The following is a 22,265-nucleotide window of genomic DNA, read 5'->3' on the forward strand; positions in this document are numbered from 1 at the left end:
CAGGCCACTTCAGTTTGAGCTTGGTGAATATGTGTTTCTACGAGTATCACCTTTCAGGAAGGTGATGAGATTCGGTGTGAAAGGCAAGTTATCACCTCGTTTTATTGGGCCTTTCCAGATACTGGAGAAGATTGGAGATGTTGTTTATCGTTTGGCGTTACCGCCATCTCTTTCCAGTATACATAATGTTTTTCATGTGTCGTTACTTCGACAGTACATAGCTGATGAATCACATGTGATTCAGTCTTCTGATATTCAGCTAGAGCCAAATCTGTCTTATGTCAAACGACCACTCCGTATCCTAGACAGGAAGGAGAAAGTTCTTCGGAACAAGACTATACCACTTGTGATGGTACAGTGGCAGCGCCGAGGCATTGAGGATGCAACTTGGGAAACCGAGAGTCATATGCGAGAAGAATATCCTGAGTTTTTTGCCTTGTACTTTTGATTACCATGTAAAGGTGTAATTACAGTTTTTGTAATAAAACATGGTTTGATGTTTCATATTGTTATCTTGATTTGTCTTTAGATTTTATTTCGTGGACGAAATGTCTAAAGGTGGGGAGAATGTAGTAACCTAGAACCCATTTTAAGATAATAATATGTTAAACATGATTAAGGGTTAGTAATTAACCAATTTCGGAGCTTAATCAACTAAAAATATGATTTGACGAACGGATCTTCCGTTGGCCATCGGACGCAACGATGGAGGGGCAGAATGGACGCAACGTTCCCCAAACGGACGCAACGTTCGTGTCTGAAAATTTTGGCTATAAATAAGGGTCTCCGGAGTTCATTTTCAAATACGAATTCCGAGTTTCCTTCTTCGATCAGTTATATAGTGTGAGTTATACACTTGAGGGCCCTATCGGTTATAATAGAGGTTCTGGAATAACCAAGGTGTGGTTATAGTCATCCGGGACTAGCGACTCCAAAGGGCTATCTACGGACGAAGGTATGATCCGGGAATCAATTTAAGTTTTGGGAGTACTTATTAGCTTAGTTAAGGCTTATAGAACTTGTGTAGTGATACGGTGAACTTTTGAATATAGGCTTGGAACCTAGGATTTACTATACTTGAACTAGCCTAGAGGTACGTACGCATTGACTGAGATTGTCAGCGAGTATACATGTTTATATGTTGCATTTATTTGGCATTATTATATGGCATGATATATGATTTACCGTTTTTCATATTCATATATCATGTGCATATACACGTTGAGCCTATACCTTTTTATACCTGATTATAGAGCCGCTCAGCTCTATATACTCGATAGTCTGTCACTGAGAGTACCGCGACGGCGGGGACATGTATGTCTGACTACTCTGGTGTACTAGACAAGTGTGGTTGCACCCAGAGGTTGATCCGTGCGGTGGCAGCACTCATATGGCGCCGTTACTGAGCATGACTTTTCAGATGACCATTTACCAGTCATCATGTTGCACGTATTATATACATATGTTTACTCATGTTTATGTACTGGGCGTTAGCGCTCACGTCCTAGTTGTTATCTTGGACTTCCTATTCCACGGGGCAGGTCGCAGGATGGACGGAGCCGGTAGTTCGAGGCAGGACTAGGGAGCCGGAGCTTTTCAGGGGATTTTATACAACAGGATTTGTTTAGTTGTATAATGTTTACTTTTAAGTTCTTTGATATGGTTGTATCACTACAGATTTAAGCCTGGATATGTTTTCCTAAGCTATTATGTAAATTATGGATTATGTTTTCGCACGTTTTACTCTGTTAAGTATTTTGATGTATTAAGTTTAATGCATGCTATTAGTTGCCACTTAGTAGGTGATTCCATGCAGGTCACTACACTTAAAGCTTTCAATTGTGTCCGAAATCACAATAATGACGCTCGAAGTTAGACTCTGTTTCACGACTGAATCTACAGATCTTCTTCCTCGCGATTTTTTCTACTTTTTAGTTGTTTTTGGTCGATTGACTAACGATGTCTTTGAACCCTATACTACTTGTTTTACAGCAGTCAGACTTAGTCGAGTATTCCATCGAAACCAGCTGGATTTGCGGGCTCGTTCTGTTCTGTGGACTGTAGGTGATGTGAATGGAGTACTGATGTGTTAAGATTCGAGTTCAGGTTCAAGTCCCCACATGGTTCGAGTCTCATTTTGGTTTGTTTGCACACTTGTTCTGATATATAGATAATTAAATTCCCAAATTGTATTCAATTTATTCTTTTGTACCTGTTTTGATAATAGCATTCCGTGATGTAGCTATTTGCTGTATTGGATTGGATTCTTGTTTGATTTTAACAATGTAAAGTAGGGGTAAGAAAATGTATTCTTACACTGTAATTTTTAGAGAATTTAAACCTCATGTTTGATTCAATGTAAAGTCGGTGGATTCAAGTTCCTTCAGGGCCTAGCCGACCACTTCTCGGTAGCTTTCGAGTTCCATTGACAAGTTTGGCCACGCGACCACCTTGTTTTATTCCCTGCTCGATCATGCTTCCTTCTTGAAGTTTTAAATCTGTTCCAGCTCAGTTTTCAGCCCATTTTATCCCCATTCATAGGTTGGCCAAGGGTGAAAGTTCAATCCCTTAGATTTAAATTCGTTTCGTCGTTTATATCACGTTAATATTGATTGTTAATTGTGTAAATATGTAGCCGTGGATACTTATGATGCAGCCTTTACAAAATCGCTTAATATTATTTCAGCTAGTTTGTTCTCAATTTATTTTGCTCGATTTAATACGGATTTGTTGCAGGAACTTAAAGAACTCATACATTGTATGATGGAGCTTAATGGGATGCCAAACCTTGCAAATTACTTTCCAGATCTGAAGCCTTTCAATCCACAGTGGATTAAGCGCAAAATCAAGGCTTATGCTGGGAAACTGTTGGCAATTTTTTATGATATAATCGAACAAATATTGCGACAAGGAGATGATAAGTTGACTCCTTTTGAGACTAGACATGATTTGTTGGGTTTCAAGGAGTTTGAGGTATATTTTCGACGATGAATGATTTTTGTCAAATTACTTTGTGCGATGTTTTGAGATGATTTTAGTTGCGTGATAACTAGTAAAACTTTCTGGCAAATGTTCAAGTTAAAATACCCAATTAATTATCTGATGCAATTGTAGGCAGAGGATTGTGCAATGATTTGGGATCGTTTGCCTCAATTATCGTGATGTGTGTTAATTTATATTGGCTTCATCTGTTTCTTGTCTTATTCTTTGATCATGTTATTTTCATGGAGTTACTGTACAGATGAGTCTTCAATTGCACATTGTTTTTTTGATTGATTTATAGTATTTTTACATCATTAAATCAATTAGTATGGAGATTAAAGATATTGATTTTCCTATAAAGCAGAGATTTAAGCAATAATCACATTAGAGGCAATATACCATCGAACTTGTCGATGGCTCTTAAAAGTTGGTGTGTTTCTATTCTCAAACTTCTTATTACATTATGTCGCAACTCTTTCTATAAATAATGGTTGATAATACCCTTATCCCCCCAATAAAACACCATGAACTCTAGTTTTCTTTCAAATAATCAGATTACAGGAAATGTTCTAGATGCTTTATCAATGTTGGGGAAATTGACAGATTTGTAAGTTTTATTCTCTCTCTAGTCCTAATTTTTCTTGTCTTCTCTTTTCATTGGTTCTGTATCAATTTCTAGTTTAACTTAAAATCCCCACACTTTTTCGGTTCTCTGAATAATAATCAATTTACTAGATCGATTCCTGATGTCTTTTAACAGCTCAAGGACTTGGTTAACATGTCAGAGGTTTTGTAATTGGAACATAATATAATATTTAGATATACTTGGAACATTTTTTTTTTATTTACATCATGTGTTGATAATGCAGGGATTAGCCAGGGAATAGTTTATTTGGCCAGCTGACCTATTCGATGTGTAATTTGTCATCTATGACCACCTTGTAAGTATGTAGTCTTTGAGTGTAAATGCGGTCCTAATATTTTCTTATCCTATGCCAATATTGACTGAGCTGTATTGGATTACAAGGGATTACAAGAGTTTTCTTCATACCGTGATTTCTTGATGAACGTCAATCAGTTATGGAAAAAAAACATAGTAGTATGTGATCTAACATGTTTATCATTTTTTACATGATTTTCTACATTTATATATCGAGTGGAGATATATTTTGGGTCTTATTTGTGGTTCTTGCATCAAAGGCTATGTATATTGATTGTGTTTTGTAGTTAATTTTTATAATTGGCTTTTAACATTATTTGGTTTGACTATTACCCATAGTTTTGGCTACTTGACTGCTTATCTACAAATACATATTTGATGTAAGTTCTTTTTTGTTGTACCATTTGTATTTTATCATCATGAATCATAGTTATTCATATAATCAAACTTTATTGGTGTTTGTTGGGTTCTATTCTTGTTTGTAGTTGTGACAAGTTACACAGATTTGTAAAGTTACGTTTTTTTAGCTCCTTAGATTAGGAAGATTCTAGTTAATATTACATTATTGAAATAATTTGTTTAAGGTTATAACATCCTTATTTCTTGAACTCAATTTCTATTATCATTTTTTTTCCTTTTAGGTTGGAAGCTCGGGTTTGATCAAAAGATTCAATCAAACATATGGCCAAACTATTTCTTCATATAACATGGATCCGAATGATAAAGGACGATGGTTTCATATTAGATCAGATATAATTTATAGGCATTTTTTGTCTTTCATTCATTCTAGTATACCAACATTTATGTAAAAGTTATATTGTGTACCAACATTTTTGTAGAAGTTTTTTTGCAATCTTATTTATGAAAATATTGGTTGTTAATGATTAATAATGTTTTTATTACTTTTGTTAAATGTTAGATGTTATTGTTTCTCATATTTTTTAAGTTTTAAATTAATAATATTTTATGAATTGGTAACATGAAAATATAGGAATAATATTTAAATGGTTAAAAGTTTAGAAGACACTTACAAATGTCCTTATAAAATTTATCATGACATATTTGTTTGTCCTTAAAACAATTTATTTAGTATTAATAGTGTTGATATTTCTATGTTATGGTGACTGATAAGTACATTTTGTATGCATTAGTTTGTGATATTTATTTGTTTATTTTGTGTGCATTCATATTATTTTGTGTGTTTTTATGTGTTTTATTGCATTCATGTATATTTCACTATCCAGGTTTTCTTTGTAGGAAAATAGAAATTAAAAGAGTTTTGAAGATAAGAGAAGAAAAAAGAGAAAAAAAATAAAAGAAGAAAAAAATCAAGCGCTAAAGAAGTTGTTTACACAACATGTAGTGCAAACAGATGAAAACAAGCGTGCTAGCGCATGGAAGCTTGTAGAGAGCGCAATGACTTGCGCTGTTGAGGAGGAAAGAAGCGCAATCGCGCGTTGATGAAGAAGACATGCGCGCGAGCGAGGGAATTAGCTTGCGCGAGCGCATAACGAAATTTCAGAGATTCGAGAGCAGATAACGCGCGAGCGAGATTTTTGCTCGCGTGCGCGCGAGAGAAGAGTTCAGACACTATGTTGAAGGCTTGTGCACGAGCGCGTATTTTGTGAGGCGTGCGCGCGAGTTCGGGAAATTGAAAAATTCGGAAATCCCTTGTTGCGTAAGGAAATTAATTATTATGGGATCCAAACACTATAAATAGGAGATTTTAATATTCTTGAAGGGTTCTAGAATTTTCAGAACGTGAGAGGGCGGCTACTACTACTAGGCGTGGGAGAGAAGATTTCTTCTTCTTTTCTTATTTTGTTTTGTTTATTCATGATTAAAAACCTTGTTTAAAATCATGAGTTTATTTATTGAGTAGTTTTCTTTTTTCGATCAAGGTCACGTGATTGAGCCAGACAATTTATGTAGAAAACTTGTTTGTTTATTTGAGAATTTCAAACTTGATTTTATTTTATTGATTATCGAATTTATATTTGTCTTGTGAATTTTCTGGCCAGTTATTTGCTTGCATGTTAATTGATTCCAATTCGACAGAGGAGGTTTCGATTTTGATCACTTCGATATTCAACATAGTGTAAAACTGACTAGAAATAAAATTCGATTTCATTATGCAGTTTGGGTGTAAACTGAATTTTCACAGTTCGTCATGCATTCAAATTTGATTAGAATTACAAAAGATTAATCCGTCAATATTTGAATAGGTTTGATTGTTCTAGAAATAGTCCTTTGAATAATCTAGAAAAATTCTCGTGAATTAAGATTAAGTCTGAGTCTTAAATTGACTGCTTGTTACATGAATTTTTTGGTACCTACGTGTGTCCTTGATCGAACTTTTTCTCCAATTTGAAGTTTAATCTAAAATTTTTTTGCTGAGTCTTTATTTAAATAAAATTTTATTGCAATTTAGTTTCTTAGTAATTCTAAAAATCACTCTTTTTGATTAGTCTAGATTAAGTAGAAGTAAATATATTCTGGTAGTCATAATTATACAGTCCTTGTGGGATCGATACTTGGACCCTCTGTCCACTTTACTATTACTTGACCTGGTGCGCTTGCCAGTAGATTTATATCACACCAATTTAGCCGGTCAGTGACATTAAAAAATGTCACCTTAATTTTTCCTGACATTTTTCTGTGTCTTTACAATGATATTTTGTGACACTAATAGCGTTGGTATTTCCATGCTATAATGACATTAAAAAGTGTCATCTCACTTTTAACAACATCACTATAGAGAACATTTTTACGAAATGTCACTATAACTAAAATGTCGCTATATGTAATATGTAAGGACATTTTAAAATGTCATCAAAAGGATATTTTCTAGTAGTGGGCGTGACAACTCATCACGTCCATGTTATTGTGTTTTCTTGAACATCCCATTTGATAAGACATGGCTCATGTTGAGAGAGGCTAGTGGATCGAGGCAGGGATGAGAGTAGGTTCAGTGATTGTTGCGAGGTGTTATTTGGTTTTCAGTACTTTTTGTTACTGATTTCGATATGGTAGTATAACACTATTTTTACTTTGAGTTTTAGTTATCGGTTGTATATTATCTTTTTGGGTTGTAAAATCTTTATCTTTCCATTGTTTTGATTATTGTTTTAAGATTATCTTTAATTGCATGCTTAATAAGTTAATTAATATGTGATCCGGGTCGAGTCCCTACAGACTCCCTCAACAAACAATTTCTTGGATAAGCTTGTCACACATGATTTGTTCAATTCGATTAGATTGGTTTGCAGGTTATTTCCTTAGTCCAAAAATTTCTACAATGCATAGAGAAATAAGAATAATGATGCACAAGATTTTGTATATAATAACGATGGTGTGCGTTGCTCTTAGTGAACTGGAACAAAACCAAACAAAAAACACATAACTACGAAACGGTTTCACGGTCAATTTTGTGAGATTGATCTTCTATTAAAGTCACATATGAAAATGTACATATTATTTTAAAAAAATTATAATATTTTATTATAATTAAATATGATTAGGTTTGATCCATCGTCAACAAAAAAAAGGACAAGTTAAAAATAATCCCTTGAATTCAAGGGAATAAAGGTGAGATTTCTATGAGCGATTTCAAGATTCCTCCATTAATTAATTAAGATGAGAAACACAAAACATTAGGAGACAAGTGAAAAGAAAAATGGCACGAGCAAGGATTTGAAGAAAGATCGATTGCGAAGACGAAAAGCTGAATCTGGGGATAGAGACGCGGTTTTGGCTTTGCTATTCTTTCTTTTTTCTCTCCTATTTTTGAAGTTTGATGTTTAGATTCATAAACATGCTTTGTTTTTGTTTTTTTGTATTATGAACTAAGTTTTTCTTTCTCGAGGAATGACGTAGCTTAGTTGAGATGATTTCTATGATTTTTTGATTTATGTGATTGAATTCATCAAGTTTAATTGTGTATTCTTGTTTTGATTGTCTTTAAATTTACTGATCATATATTGATTGTTAAATTTATTTAGAATCTGACACTCGGGATAGGGGATTTTTATAGGATCGTAGAAAATGTTGAATTTTTATATAGTTCGAGAGACGTTTAAGAATGAAATCGACGTCCGTACACACAACTATGTGATTATGTTGGATTGCATGGAAGATGAATCTATGTCGCGGACACCATTCTCGTAATCATTTAACACCCTCATACATAAACTTCATAAGCATTCATTTGCTCAGTTACTAAATATAATTCCAAATATCTCGAATGCCCTAGATGTTTTATGATCGACCAACCAGACTCAAATTCCAATATAAATTCCACCATTTAGTCATCTTCAATCACGCTTATACATACATACATACATACATACATACACACACACACACACACACACACATATATATATATATATATATATATATATATATATATTATTGAAGTTAGACCTCTTATAGTGATATGTTGATTAAGTTATTTTAAAAATTCCATAAAAATTCCTTTAACTTCTCTCACATTTCGATTCTTTTGATTTTTTTAAAATTATTATATTGTTTCTTGTCGGTATAAGAATGGGCATTCATTTTTGCATCTTCTAATTTTCATTGGATTAATCAATGTGAACTCTTGATTCTTGTTTTGATTTAAATTTATAATATTTATTATAATTACATATGCAAGTTATATTTTGTACATTGTTGCTTAAGTATAATATATCTCAATTTCACTTCCTCAATTTCCTTGTTGATCTTCCATGTCTTCTTTTACTTTGTACGCGGGAAAAATTCATTTCCATCCCCGAGGTTTGAAGCCAGTGTCAAATTCATCCCTAGCCTGAGTTTTTAATCAATTTCAATTTCATTCTTTATCTCTCATTTGGATTAAAAATCTGTTCGATTGACTCCATTTTTTATGTAACTTTACTTAAATACCATTTTTCATTCATTAAAAAAAAATTTAATGTTTACTTTTACAAATTTGAATATTATTGAAAACTCAAATATTTATTTCGTCAACTTTGTGCAAGTAAAACCTGTATAATTAAATTAAAAATATTAGACTATCTTTTCACAAAAAAAAAATTTATATAGACTATTATATTTTTTAGAAAAAATTGAATAAATGCAACTATAAATTGCACAAAGCTTAATTGTTAATTATGTGTTAAATTAATAAAATAATAAAATAAAAATATAGAGAAATACATCCAAAATTTTGGTAGTCTAAGAAAAAATTTGAACAAAAATAAAATTATACATGCCTAATAATTAAATAATAAATTAACTACTTAAACGAATTATATATCAATTGACAAAATAATTGCATAGCGAAATAATCAAATAAGCTGTGTAAATGTAATTAGTGAAATAATAGTATTATAAACACAAAACGAACTATCGATTATACGAAACTTAAAAAGCCACTAATTAATATTAAAAAAACCAAAAAGACCTACCGATTAGCCAAAACCATGCCCTAGTTAATATTAGAAAAATTTACCACCAACTAATTAGCAAACAATTTAAAATGATGATGTATCAAAGCAATTAATGGAACTGGAGCAACCCAAACACAAGTATCGAATGGATATGATTGCTACTTAAACTTCTCTAGAGTAGAACTCATGGAATAAAGAACTACCACAAGGGACTTCAAAACCAACTGAAAATCTGTCCACGTAAAATAAAACATCATGGACAACACAAAGTCAGAAAATAACCGCAAGCCAAAGCCTTCATGTCTTTAACAATATTGAACTTCAGGGAAATAAAAATCCAAAAGATGGTGATATCACAACCTTATTAGGCGAAAACCAGTGATTAAAGTCAAAATACTCAAATGAATAGCAGTATCAAACTCTAAATTTTCTAATTAATTCAACATAATTGTTCCTAAATCACATATAGGAAAATCGAAACTATTGTAAAATCATTAAAAATTATCTCAACAAATATCGGTAGAAGAACAAGAATCTTACATAGGAATCATTCAAAGCATGAGAATATTAATCTGTTTAATTTTAGTGTGTGAAGACGTGAAGTGTAGGGTTTTGTGCTCTTATTTTTTCTATTTGAATTGAAAATCAGACATTTTAATTTATTTTTTATATATAAAATGGGATAATTCCTAATTTGGTCCCTCATTTTAGATCATTTTCTTGATTTGGTCCTTCGTTTTTTCATTGACCCAATTTTATCCTCCGATTTTTAACGTGTTTCTGCGATTAGTCCACCCAACCAATTAAACATTAAAACTAACGGATTGACTGCTTAGACCATACAAGCTTCGATTCTCACCTCTTCAACCTGTATACTTGTTCCAAGGAGGAGACGATGAGAATCCGGAAGATGCTCGAGAAATTTGGGTCGATCGACGACGCAATGTCTTTTACTGTTTCCAGAACCGCCGCTGCTCGCGGTCGAGGCGTAGGCAGAGGCAAATCCAGGCGAGCCTTACGGCCGTGGAGCTGCAGCAGGCTCCGTCTCATGGCGTCGGAGGCGCAATTCAGTTTGACCAGATTAATGTTGTCACTGCTGGCTTCATACCTGGTTCCTTTTCTTTCTCTGCGAAAATGAGCTCCTGTTTGGTGGACTCGGGCTCTTTTGGGATGGGTAAAAATGGTTGTATTCCTCATAATTCTCATGATTTCTACTCGTTTTTGGGCCATTCGGGCCTGCAATAACTGGGGCATAACTCCATCTTCTGTCACTCTGATACTCCCATTTGCATTACCAGTTTCGTGAGTCATGTTAATCCCTTTTTTTTTTTTTTTTTACTTTTACAGTGTGTTTGGATGCCTAAAAAATGAAAATTGGAATCAGATTTGGATTTGGATTTGGAATTGAAATTGGATTTCAAATCCATTGAATTGGAATTCTATTTTGATATTGTTTGGTAAGAATTTAAAATATAACAATGTGAATTGATAATATAAATTTTTAATAAATGATATTTTGTAAAATTTACAAAGAAGACTTGAAATCTACGAGTAAGTAATATAATATAATTTTTTGAAAAAAAAAATTATTTTTTAAACTCAAATCCTATGAAATCCTAAGAAATCCGACCACTTTCGTAAGAATTTCATTCAGTTAAATGAAATCTCATGAAATCCCATCAAATATTAATTCCGTTTCGAAATTTCATTTTACCAAACACCAAAAAGGTATTTATAATTCCAAATCCCACCAAATCCCATGGAAATCCTTTGCTCCAAACACAGTTCAAGATTTCTTTTTTTTTTTTCAAAACCCTAAAATTTGCGTCATTCCCAAATGAAAACAATAAGTATTTTTATTTTTTAAAATTTTAATTTCATTATCCAAATATATAACATGAAGTCATATTTCACAAAAAATTGGTTTACAGGTTGAAGAGGTGAGAAATGGAGCTTGAATGATCTAAACAGGTCAATCAATTAGTTTTAGCGTTTAATTGGACCGGTGGACGAATTGCGGAAACACAGTAAAAATTGGAGGACTAAATTGGATCAATGAAAAAATGAAGGATCAAATAAGGAAAATGACCTAAAATGAAGGACTAAATTGGGAATTATCCCATAAAAAATGAGATTTTTAATTTAATTCAATAGTTTAATTATTTATGAGGCAAAATTACTAATATGTCCCTGTTTTGGTAGGAAAGTGAGTGGAGAGGTGGGGTCAGGATGAAATTGAATTAGTGGAAAAGGTGAGGGATGAATTTGAATTTGAAATGAAATGTAAGGGATGAATGTAAAATTTTCCCCTTTTTACGCCGTTGCTTTAGTTTTCTTGAAATTGAGATGGAATAGTTGATGGATTGGAGGACTAAAATCAAGAATATTGGGTATTTAATGGTTTTCGTCCAAATATATACATGAGAAATATTTAATCAAAATACGATTCGATTTAATTAATCTAACTATTTTAGAGTAATATGGGGCACACAAAATTAAACAATTACCCAAGAGATTCAAATTACCCAAGCCATCTCAGCTCCCAACACGGCATATGTGGTATATATACACACACAAGTGATCAGTCTTTATAATCCAAAAAAATAAATATGAGAAGAGTTTATTTCTTTAGGAAGAATTGAAGACGAAAAAGAAAGCATGAGCGGCGACGGCAGAAGCAGCAGCCCGGGATCAAGATTTGCTAGCTGCTGCATCCATCGCGCAACTTTGAATCCATTTGATCCCGTGCTGCTACAGCTGTTGTCACCACTTCCAGTTTTCATCATTCTCCGTGGATTATGAATATGATAACATAACAGTTCCTTTCTTTAGGATTATAATCAAGAATTGAAGACGAAAAAGAAATCAGATTTGCTACCTGCATATGTTGAATCCATTTGATCCCTGCCTGCTGCGCTGTTGCTGCCACCACTTCCTGTTTTCGTCCTAAATATATACACGAGTCGAAATCGATCCGTCGACAGCGAGTACTACGAATTCTTCTATCCTTCCTTTACCTTAAGGCGTAAAAATAATTTTCATGTTGTTGTGTTTCTGGTACGTTTTCTTGCAAGATGGTATATAATTAGCAGCCACTTTTCGTTTTTATTCTACAAGATTCTTGTACGTACCCTCTTTCATTTGGATTTTCGTTCGTTTTGTTTCTGGAATTTATTATTATTATCTAAATTCTTGAATTATTTTTTCTTGAATGTTCTTCCCAATTTTCATATCTTTATTTATTTTGTAGCTATGCAGATAATGAACACAGAAAAAAAACTGTAATCAGAGACGCGGCCGGATACCTGACGATTGAAGGATCCGAAAATGGGAAGAGAATTATGATCGATGAAAGTGGGACAAGACGACATACAAGCTGGTTTTAGATGTGTTGCAAAAGCTTTTCTTTCATAGAGATGTGCATGTGCAGAAGATGACCTACGACAGCTATTTGTAGAAGAAAATTGTGCCCGGGAATCCTTTGGATGATTTGAAGTTGGCAGTGAACACTATTAAGCAAGGAGTTTGAGTACTTGGGAATCCTTCGGATGGTTAAATAATTGTTCATCTCCTCTTGTTATCAGTTTAGTTTGTAAAGGCAATATATTTAATTTCGCAGTTTCTCTGATTAAGGCTGGATAGCGGGGTTGATCACTAGGTTTTGCTTACCTGGTATTTGACTTACTTTAATTCCGCAGTTTCTCTGATTAAGATTATTTTATTAATTAATTGCATGCTTAAGTTCTGATTAATAGGTGATCACGGTGCGGGTCACTACAGGCGATTTACTACAAGTGTCGATTAACTCACTATAATGCCCTAGAGTCTAGAGGATTAAAATATACCTCGTTCACCTCGAAAGGGGAGTTCGGTGTGATCGTTGGATATTTTAACCTCGGGATCCCAAACCGAAGAAAAAAAGAAAGAAGAATTCCATTTGATTATCTGAGTTTGATAATCCAGAAGTTTTAAAGTCATGCATATCATTTTAATTCCGCAATTGAATGAATTACTTGAGGAATATGTGGAATTTGATTTTATATCATGTTTTGATATATTTATGTGTTATTATATGCTAGTCTCTTTTACTGGGAATATTATTCTCACCGGATTATCCGGCTGTTGTCTTGTCTTTGTATGTGTGCTTGGCAACAGGTGGGGCAGGACCGAGTCAGAAATCGCATGTCTAGATGGTCGAGTTGATAGAGTGGGGCTTTGGTGTTTTAGAAGTCGATTATGTAATCGAACTTGTTATGTTTTGTATTCGGATTGTAATAGCTAGAACCGATGCATGTTCTATCCTTTTGAGCATTGATCAACTCTAGAACTTCATGTCTTATTTGGAGAGATTGTGATTTAATGCATGATTATGTTTTGATGAAAATTTGGGAGTTGTATTGCTTGATTTCGGTTCTGTAATTGCTGAAGTTTTTCTGGAGCACGGACCCCGTGCCTCTTTTGTGCAAGGGTCTGTGCCTCCTCGCATTTCAGAATCTTGTTTTTTTTGTGCATGAACGGACCCCGTGCCCTTCATGTGTAAGGGTCCGTGTAGGCTGGCAGAGAATTGGTTATTTTTGATGTTTTGCACGGATCCCTTCCGGACTTGACCCGGGGTCCGTGTGTTCTTGAAATTGTAGGCACGGACCCGTGCACGGATGTGTGCACGGGGTCCGTGCAGGTGTTTTAAAAAAAAATATTTCATTTACTTGTAATCTTGTAGGCTTTATTATTGTTTATCCTGAGATTAGATGATTAGAATCGAGGTCTCACATTAAGTGGTATCAGAGCGTTAATATCTTGGACTGAATTTAGAAGAGAGCGGGGTAGATCGAGTCCGCTTGTTTTGGCTCCTCGAATGTGTTTGAGTTATTTAATTGATTTATTAAATACGATGCGAGCATGCTATATTGATTGAGAATTATTTGAATTACATGATTATGTGATTTAATTTATAAAGCATGAATTGATTGAGATATGAACTATAATCATTCATTGAATCCGAGTTCCGTCTTTTGGCTTGAGTAAGAAGATCAGAGGTAGTGAGACACTGGAATTTTGAGATTGAGATATATGTGTTCTAATCCCTTTGATTTTAGATGGGTACTCGAAGAAGATTGAACATGAATACTCCACCTGTAATGACTCCTCCGAATGACCAGGGCGATATGGTTGAGAATCGGATGGATGCCACGGCTACCCCTATGGAAACCTTACTGAAGAGGTTTCAATCTTTCCGACCACCGATCTTGAAAGGTACGGAGAATCCCGTGGATTGCGAGGGCTGGCTGGATGATATAGATCAGCTCTTTGATTCTCTCGACTATTCCGATGACCGGCGAATTCGATTGGTTATTCATCAGCTACACGGAGTGGCTAAGAAATGGTGGACCTCAACTAAGAAAGCCATGGAGAACCGAGGTACTCTTATAAACTGGATTCTATTTAAGACTGAGTTTTATAAACGATTCTTCCCAGTTTCTTACCGAAAGGATAAGAATGCCGAATTCGCAAATTTGAAGCAAGGCAATTTGAGTATCGAAGAATATGTTATCAAATTTGACAGTCTATTGAGGTTTGCTCCACACATTTCTGACAATGAGGAAGCGAAGGCTGACCACTTCATTGACGGTTTGAACCCTGATATCTTTACTTTGGTCAATACCGGGAGGCCCAATAACTTCGCAGATGCTATGGATCATGCCAAGGGTGCGGAAGCTGGACTGATGAGACAGAGAGGGAATCAGTTTGCACCTCAGCAACAACAGAGGCAGTTTCAGGCCCAACCGTCCCAATACAAGAATCAACCACCGAGGACTGAAGGTGGTAGCAGTGGAGGTAATAAGAAGAATTACTTTTGTCCCAAGGGGAAACAGTTTAAGAACTCGGGAAGCAGTTCTTCAAGTTCTGGTGGCTCAAAATAGAACAGTTACAGTCAAGGTTCAAGTTCCTCTGGTACTTCTTGTAGCAAGTGTGGAGGTCGTCACTCCAGTGACCAGTGTAGGGGATATTTGGGAATTGCTATATTTGTCAGCAGACAGGGCATTATGCTAGACTTTGTCCTCAGCGGGGCTTTGAGCAAGCACAGAGTGGAAATGCTTCTCGACAGTCGACTCAGCCTCATAGGCAATTGAATGCAGTTCACTCTTTCCAACCTCAACAACAGAATTGTCAAGGAAGCAACCAGAATTTGAACCAACCTCCTAGACAGCAGGCGAGAGTGTATGCTCTGAATGAGGATCAGGCTCAGGCTGCACCTGATGATGTGATTGCAGGTAATTGTTCGATATTTGATTATCCTGCTAATATTTTGATAGATACAGGTGTTTCTCACTCTTTCATATTTGAAAAATTTGTGTTGATGCATGCCTTGCCTTTTGAGTCATTACCTGCTGTAGTTTCTGTTACTTCACCTTTGGGTGGAGGAATTGTTGCGAGGAATTTCTTTAGAAATATGGATTGAGTTTTGAAGGAAATTTGATCGAGATCGACTGTATTGTACTTGGTTTGTCTGACTTTGACTGCATAGTTGGCATAGATGTTTTGACTAAGTACAGGACTACAGTAGATTGTTTTCAGAAGATAGTCCGTTTCAGATCAGAGATGTCAGACGAGTGAAGATTCTTTGGTAAGGGTTCTCGTTCTAAAATTCCTTTGATTTCTGTATTGTCTATGACTAGATTGTTGCAGAAAGGAGTCGAGGGATTTTTTATTTATGCGGTCGATGTTTTGAAGTCTAGCCCTGAGTTGATTGATATACCAGTGGTTAGAGAGTTTCCTGATGTGTTCTCGGATAAGATTCCGGGATTACCGCCTATTCGTGAGATTGAATTTAGCATCGAATTGACGTCAGGTACTCAGCCGATTTCTAAAGCTCCGTATAGAATGGCTCCGATTGAATTGAAAGAATAGAAGGAGCAGTTGGAAGAATTTATTTCCAAGGGATACATTCGACCTAGTGTATCGCCTTGGGGTGCTCCTGTTCTGTTTGTTAGAAAGAAAGATGGCTCTATGCGTCTCTGCATTGACTACCGCCAACTGAACCAGGCGACAGTTAAGAACATGTATCCTTTATCTCGTATAGATGATCTTTTTGATCAACTGCAGGGTTCGTGTATTTATTCGAAGATAGATTTGAGATCTGGGTATCATCAACTGAGAGTTCGAGAGGAGGATGTTCCTAAGACTGCGTTTCGAACGAGGTATGGCCACTTTGAATTTCTTGTCATGCCGTTCGGTTTGACTAACACCCCAGCAGTCTTTATGGGGTTGATGAACCGAATATTTTAGCATTTTCTAGATGATTTTGTTATTATTTTTATTGACGATATCATGATCTATTCGAAGAGCCGTGCTGATCATGCAGAGCATCTGAGGATTGTTTTGCAGATTTTGAGAACTGAACAGTTGTTTGCCAAACTATCGAAGTGCGAGTTTTGGTTAGACCGAGTCATTTTTCGTGGTCACATTATCTCGGGAGATGGGATTTCTGTCGATCCCAGCAAGATCGAGGCAGTTATGAACTGGCGTAGGCCGACTTCTGTGCCTGAGATTCGAAGTTTTATGGGTTTAGCGGGTTACTATCGCAGATTTATCCAGGGTTTCTCTTCAATTGCGAAGCCAATTACCCAGCTGACTCAGAAAAACACGCCTTTTGTTTGGACTGAAGAGTGTGAGACCAGTTTCATTGAGTTGAAGAAGAGATTGACTAGTGCTCCGATACTTTCTATTACATCAGGTTCTGGAGGTTTTACGGTGTATTGCGATGCTTCTCATTCTGGTCTTGGATGTATTCTTATGCAGATGAAGCACGTGATAGCATATGCGTCGAGGCAGTTGAAATCGCACGAGACTCGTTATCCAGTTCATAATTTTGAACTCGCTGCTATTGTTTTTGCCTTGAAGATCTGGCGTGATCACTATCTGTACGGTGAGTCTTTTGAGATCTTTTCTGATCATAAGAGTCTTAAGTACTTATTTTCACAGTCTGAGTTGAATATGAGACAGAGGAGATGGTTAGATTTATTGAAGGACTTTGACTGCGAGATTAAGTATTACCTGGGGAAATTGAATGCAGCTGCCGATGCTTTGAGTCGCAAGCTTTGTTCCATATCTCTTTCGACCATCGGAGTGTCTCGTTTGATTGACGACAGTTGAAATTCTGGATTGGAGTTTGAATCAGATAGGAGTCCTATCAGAGTTTGTGCTATCCAGGCCGAGCCAGAGTTGTTTGTGTTGATCAGAGAAGCACAGAAATCCGATGAGAGTATTCAGAATTCGATAGAGAAAGTGAGATCTGGACACCAGTCTGAGTTTCAGGTCAGGGATGATGTTTTACTTGTGAATAACCGTATTGTTGTGCCTGATATTTCTGAGTTGAGATAGCGTATTCTGCAAGAGGCACATTGCAGTCGGTTCAGTGTTCATCCAGGAGGCCGGAAGATGTTTAACGACCTAAAGAGTCAGTTTTGGTGGAAGAAGATGAAGAGTGATGTTGCGAGGTTTGTATCCCGTTGTTTGAACTGTCAGCAGGTGAAAGCCGAGAGAAAGATGCCGGGAGGTCTTCTGCACAGTTTATCTATTCCGGAATGGAAGTTGGATCATATCTCGATGGACTTTGTCACGAAGCTACCCCGATCTGTTCGAGGATGTGATGCTATTTGGGTAGTGATTGATAGGTTGACGAAGTCTGCTTGTTTTATTCCCTATCGGATGACATATCGTCACGATCAGATGGCCGACTTGTATGTTAGAGAGATTGTCAGATTGCACGGTGTGCCGAGATCGATTGTTTCTGACCGAGATCCTCGGTTTACTTCTCACTTCTGGCACAGCCTGCAAGAGGCTCTTGGTACTAGGTTGCACCTGAGTACAACGTATCATCCTCAGACGGACGGGCAGTTTGAGAGGACGATTCAAACTCTGGAGGATATGTTACGAGCAGTGGTGCTTGACTTTGGCACTACTTGGCAAGATTCATTGCCTCTCGTTGAGTTTTCGTACAACAACAGCTTTCAGACGAGTATAGGTATGGCACCATTCGAAGCGTTGTACGGAAGGAAGTGCAGATCTCCTCTGTACTGGGATGAGATGTCTGAGTCCCCAGACTTGGGACCAGATATGATTCGGATATGGCTGAGCAGGTGAAGATTATTCGATTGAGAATGAAGACTGCTCAAAACCGACAAGCGAAGTATGCGAATATCCGTCGCATACCTCTATCTTTTGATCAGGAAGACCGTGTATTCTTGAAGATTTCTCCGTTTAGAGGTACTGTTAGATTTGGGAAGAGAGGAAAGTTGTCACCGAGATTCATCGGCCCGTATGAAGTTTTACATAAGATAGGCGATCTAGCCTACCGATTAGCACTTCCTCCTTCTTTATCTGGAATTCACGACGTATTTCACGTCTCGATGTTGAGGAAATACCATCCCGATCCTTCTCATGTTCTTCAGCCTAACGAATCCGAACTTGATGAAACTCTGAGCTACTTTGAGAGACCGATTCAGATCCTTGACAGAAAGGAGAAACAACTCAGAACCAAATCGATACCTTTGGTGAAATTTCAGTGGAGTCGTCACGGAGTCGAAGAAGCGACTTGGGAGACAGAATCTGACATGAGACAGAGATTTCCTGATTTATTCATCTGACGTGAGTTCTTAATTCTGTTCTTGAATTCTTAATTATCTTCTTATGAGTTCATATTGATGATTTCGAGGACGAAATATTTTCTAAGAGGGGGAGAATTGTAACGCCCCGTTTTTATTTTAATTGATGTCATTTGAAATATTCAGTGATTTCAGAATTCGAGAGCCGACTTTTTATTAATCAGGGACCTTTTTGCAATTTTTGGAAATTTCAGGGACTAAAACGCAAAATTGAGTTTTGTTATATCTTATACTTGTTGACTAAGTCTCTCATTACTTCCCTTCCTCCTCCAAGTCGATCCTCCACCATTGAAGAACGCCCAAAGCTTTCCCAAGCTTTGTGATTTCGATTCTAGCTCAATCCGTCCGATAGAATTGAATTCTGACTTGATATCTATTATCACAGCTTCGAGTGCTCCGTGGGATGTAAGTTTATCTTAATTCTGAGAGGTTTGAATTTTTGGATGTTGTTAGAATTAATTTATATTCGGAGAGGATAATTATTAGATAGCTGTGACAGTATATCTAAGACGGTTCGAAGATCTATCAACGAATGGATTTGATATGAGTTTTCTTGTTATTTTCGAAAATCATGAGTTTGAGATGTGTTGGGTTTGTGTTGGAATTGATGTTTGAGGATTGGAATGAGTATTTTGAGTTGTTGTTTTGCTGTCTGCATTTCCGGTTTGATCATTTATAGCCGTTATGCCGTCAGTTTGAAGTTTGAACATCGTTTTGATGTTTTAAGTTATACGAGTTTGTTATGAGTTTGATATCGATTTTGATCACCATGACTTCTTCTGATAGATTGAATTGAAGTTCTTGAAGATTGTGAGCCTTGCAGTTTTGATCAATTTAGAAGAGTCGAGCCGATTGAAGAGTTTGAAACGACGAGAAGGTATAAGATGACTTTGAAATGGAATAAGACAATTAACTCGAATCCGAATTCATTCGTGTGAGACCTCGATTCTAAACCACTAATCTCGGATTAAACAACAAGTAAGCGAACAAGAATCCAAGAGTAAAACAATTCAAAGTTTTTTTTTTTTTTTTTTAAACGCCGCGCGCCCGCGCGAGGAACCAAGCTCGCCCGTGCGCGGGCTTCAACAACCGAGACCAACCAAAGGCTCGCGCCCGCGCGAGGTACCAAGCTCGCGCGCGCGCGGGCAAACAATTCAGAGGCCCAACGGAGGCCTCGCGCGCGCGCGAGGAACGCCTCGCTCGCGCGCGGAAGGCCTGGGCAGAAAATGCTCAGGCTGCAGAAAATAAAGAAAGGATTCCGCGCTTGGTCCGACATGCCTTCAAATACATATGCAATAACAGGGTGTAGGGAAACATTCCATAACAAGTCATGCTTTCAGAAGGCCTAAAAACAACCAGAAGTCTAAAACGATACAACAACAACATACTTCGATTTTAGATTACAATCCGAATACAAACTAATTCGAATAACAAAACATATCAAGTTCGAGTTCTAACATGCTTCAATCTTAAACTAGATAAACATGCTAATTCGACTTCTAAACCGAGTCTCACTTCTACTACTTGCCCTCGAAGCTAACCATGCCTCTTCTGACTTGTTCCTGCCCCACCTGTTGCCAAGTACACATACAAAACAAAGCAACAGCCGGATAACCGGTGAGAACGACATTCCCAGTAAAAGCAACATAACAAGTAATACAAGTAACAAACATGCTTTCAATACAATAACGAAATCAATAACATCGTAATGAAATGCATGTCTTTAAACAGGGATATCAAATCTGATAACGAGGGATTGCTGTTGTGCCTTTGGGATCCCGAGGATAAAATCACGTAACAACTCACCGACTCTCCCAATCGAGGTGGTTCCACGTATCTCACTCCTCTAGACTTTGAGCAACTATAATGAGTATGCTAGCACCAGACGAACGACTACGACCTGGGCCACTCAATCATAGTTCCCAAACGTCTAAACAAAAAGGGCGGTTCTGCCCGCTGAAACAAGATTGGCTCAAGATGAATGCATAACAGAAACATAAAACATAATCCTTTTAACAAAAACCAATACAATCAAACAATACACAAGTTCCTCATGCTAGAACAAGTGTAGATGCAAGTATGTGATTTCAAAAGGGAAAACTCGAGAACCACAGTCCCGAGTATGCTATCCCGCTACGATGACTGCTTTTACCTTTCAATGTAGTAGCTCCAACTCTGGATAAGCTACAAAATAGATTGTATAAACAACTACACAATCTAACAACAACAAGGCAACGGTTCAAGGAAAACTCTTTATACCGTTCTTCGTCCAATTCTCTGAAACGATCAAACAGCTGCTAACTCTGGGCTTGACAACTCCAAACGAATCTGTTCAGATACAAGAGATGATTGGTCAATACCACGATCAACTTACAAGCCAAGTTCAAACTCAAAGACGGTTCAAAATCTCCAAAAACTCAAACCGACGGCATAACGGCTATAACTGAACAAACCGGCAACGCAGACAGCAGTTCAATACTGATAACAACTCAATTCAATGCTAATACAACAACAACAAGACAAACCCAACAAATCTCAAAACCAAGATTTTCGAAAATGGCTTCCAAAAATCATAACAAATCCGAACGTCGCTCTATTTCAAAACTGACAGATAATAAACGATCAGAACTCTGTAGAGAACAACATACTCGAATCTAGAACGATTCTAACAACATCCAAAAACTAGAATGTATCCGATCGTAGAAAAACTTACGATATAACAGAGCTCTCACTGCTGTGATCGATAATCTGCCTTCAGAAATAAATTCCAACGGACGGATCGAGCTCGGACTGGATTTGGAAAGCTTAAAGAAGCATTTCCTCAAGCTTTAATGGAAGGAATCGATGGAGAGGAAGAAGGAGGAGAAGAGAGTGGGTCCAAAATCCTTATAAATGTCTATAAAAACCGATAATTGCGTTTTAGTCCTTGAAAAATCCAATTTTTGCAAAAAGGACCCTGATCAAAATCAAACCGGCTCGAGAACTCTGTAATCTCTGATTAACTCAAATAAATTCAATTAAGATAAAAACGGGGGGTTACAATTCTCCCCCACTAAGAAGAGATTTCGTCCTCGAATCCACAAGAACCATAACTCATAAGATAGAATAAAGAACTAAAGACAGTAAGAAGAACTTACGTCATCCGAATAACTCCGGAAAACGCTGTCTCATGTCAGACTCTGTCTCCCAAGTCGCTTCCTCAACACCGTGACGGCTCCACTGCACCTTCACTAACGGAATCAACTTGGTCCTGAGTTGCTTTTC

Source organism: Henckelia pumila, chromosome 4, assembly GCF_033568475.1.
Source record: "Henckelia pumila isolate YLH828 chromosome 4, ASM3356847v2, whole genome shotgun sequence".
NCBI lineage: Eukaryota > Viridiplantae > Streptophyta > Magnoliopsida > Lamiales > Gesneriaceae > Henckelia > Henckelia pumila.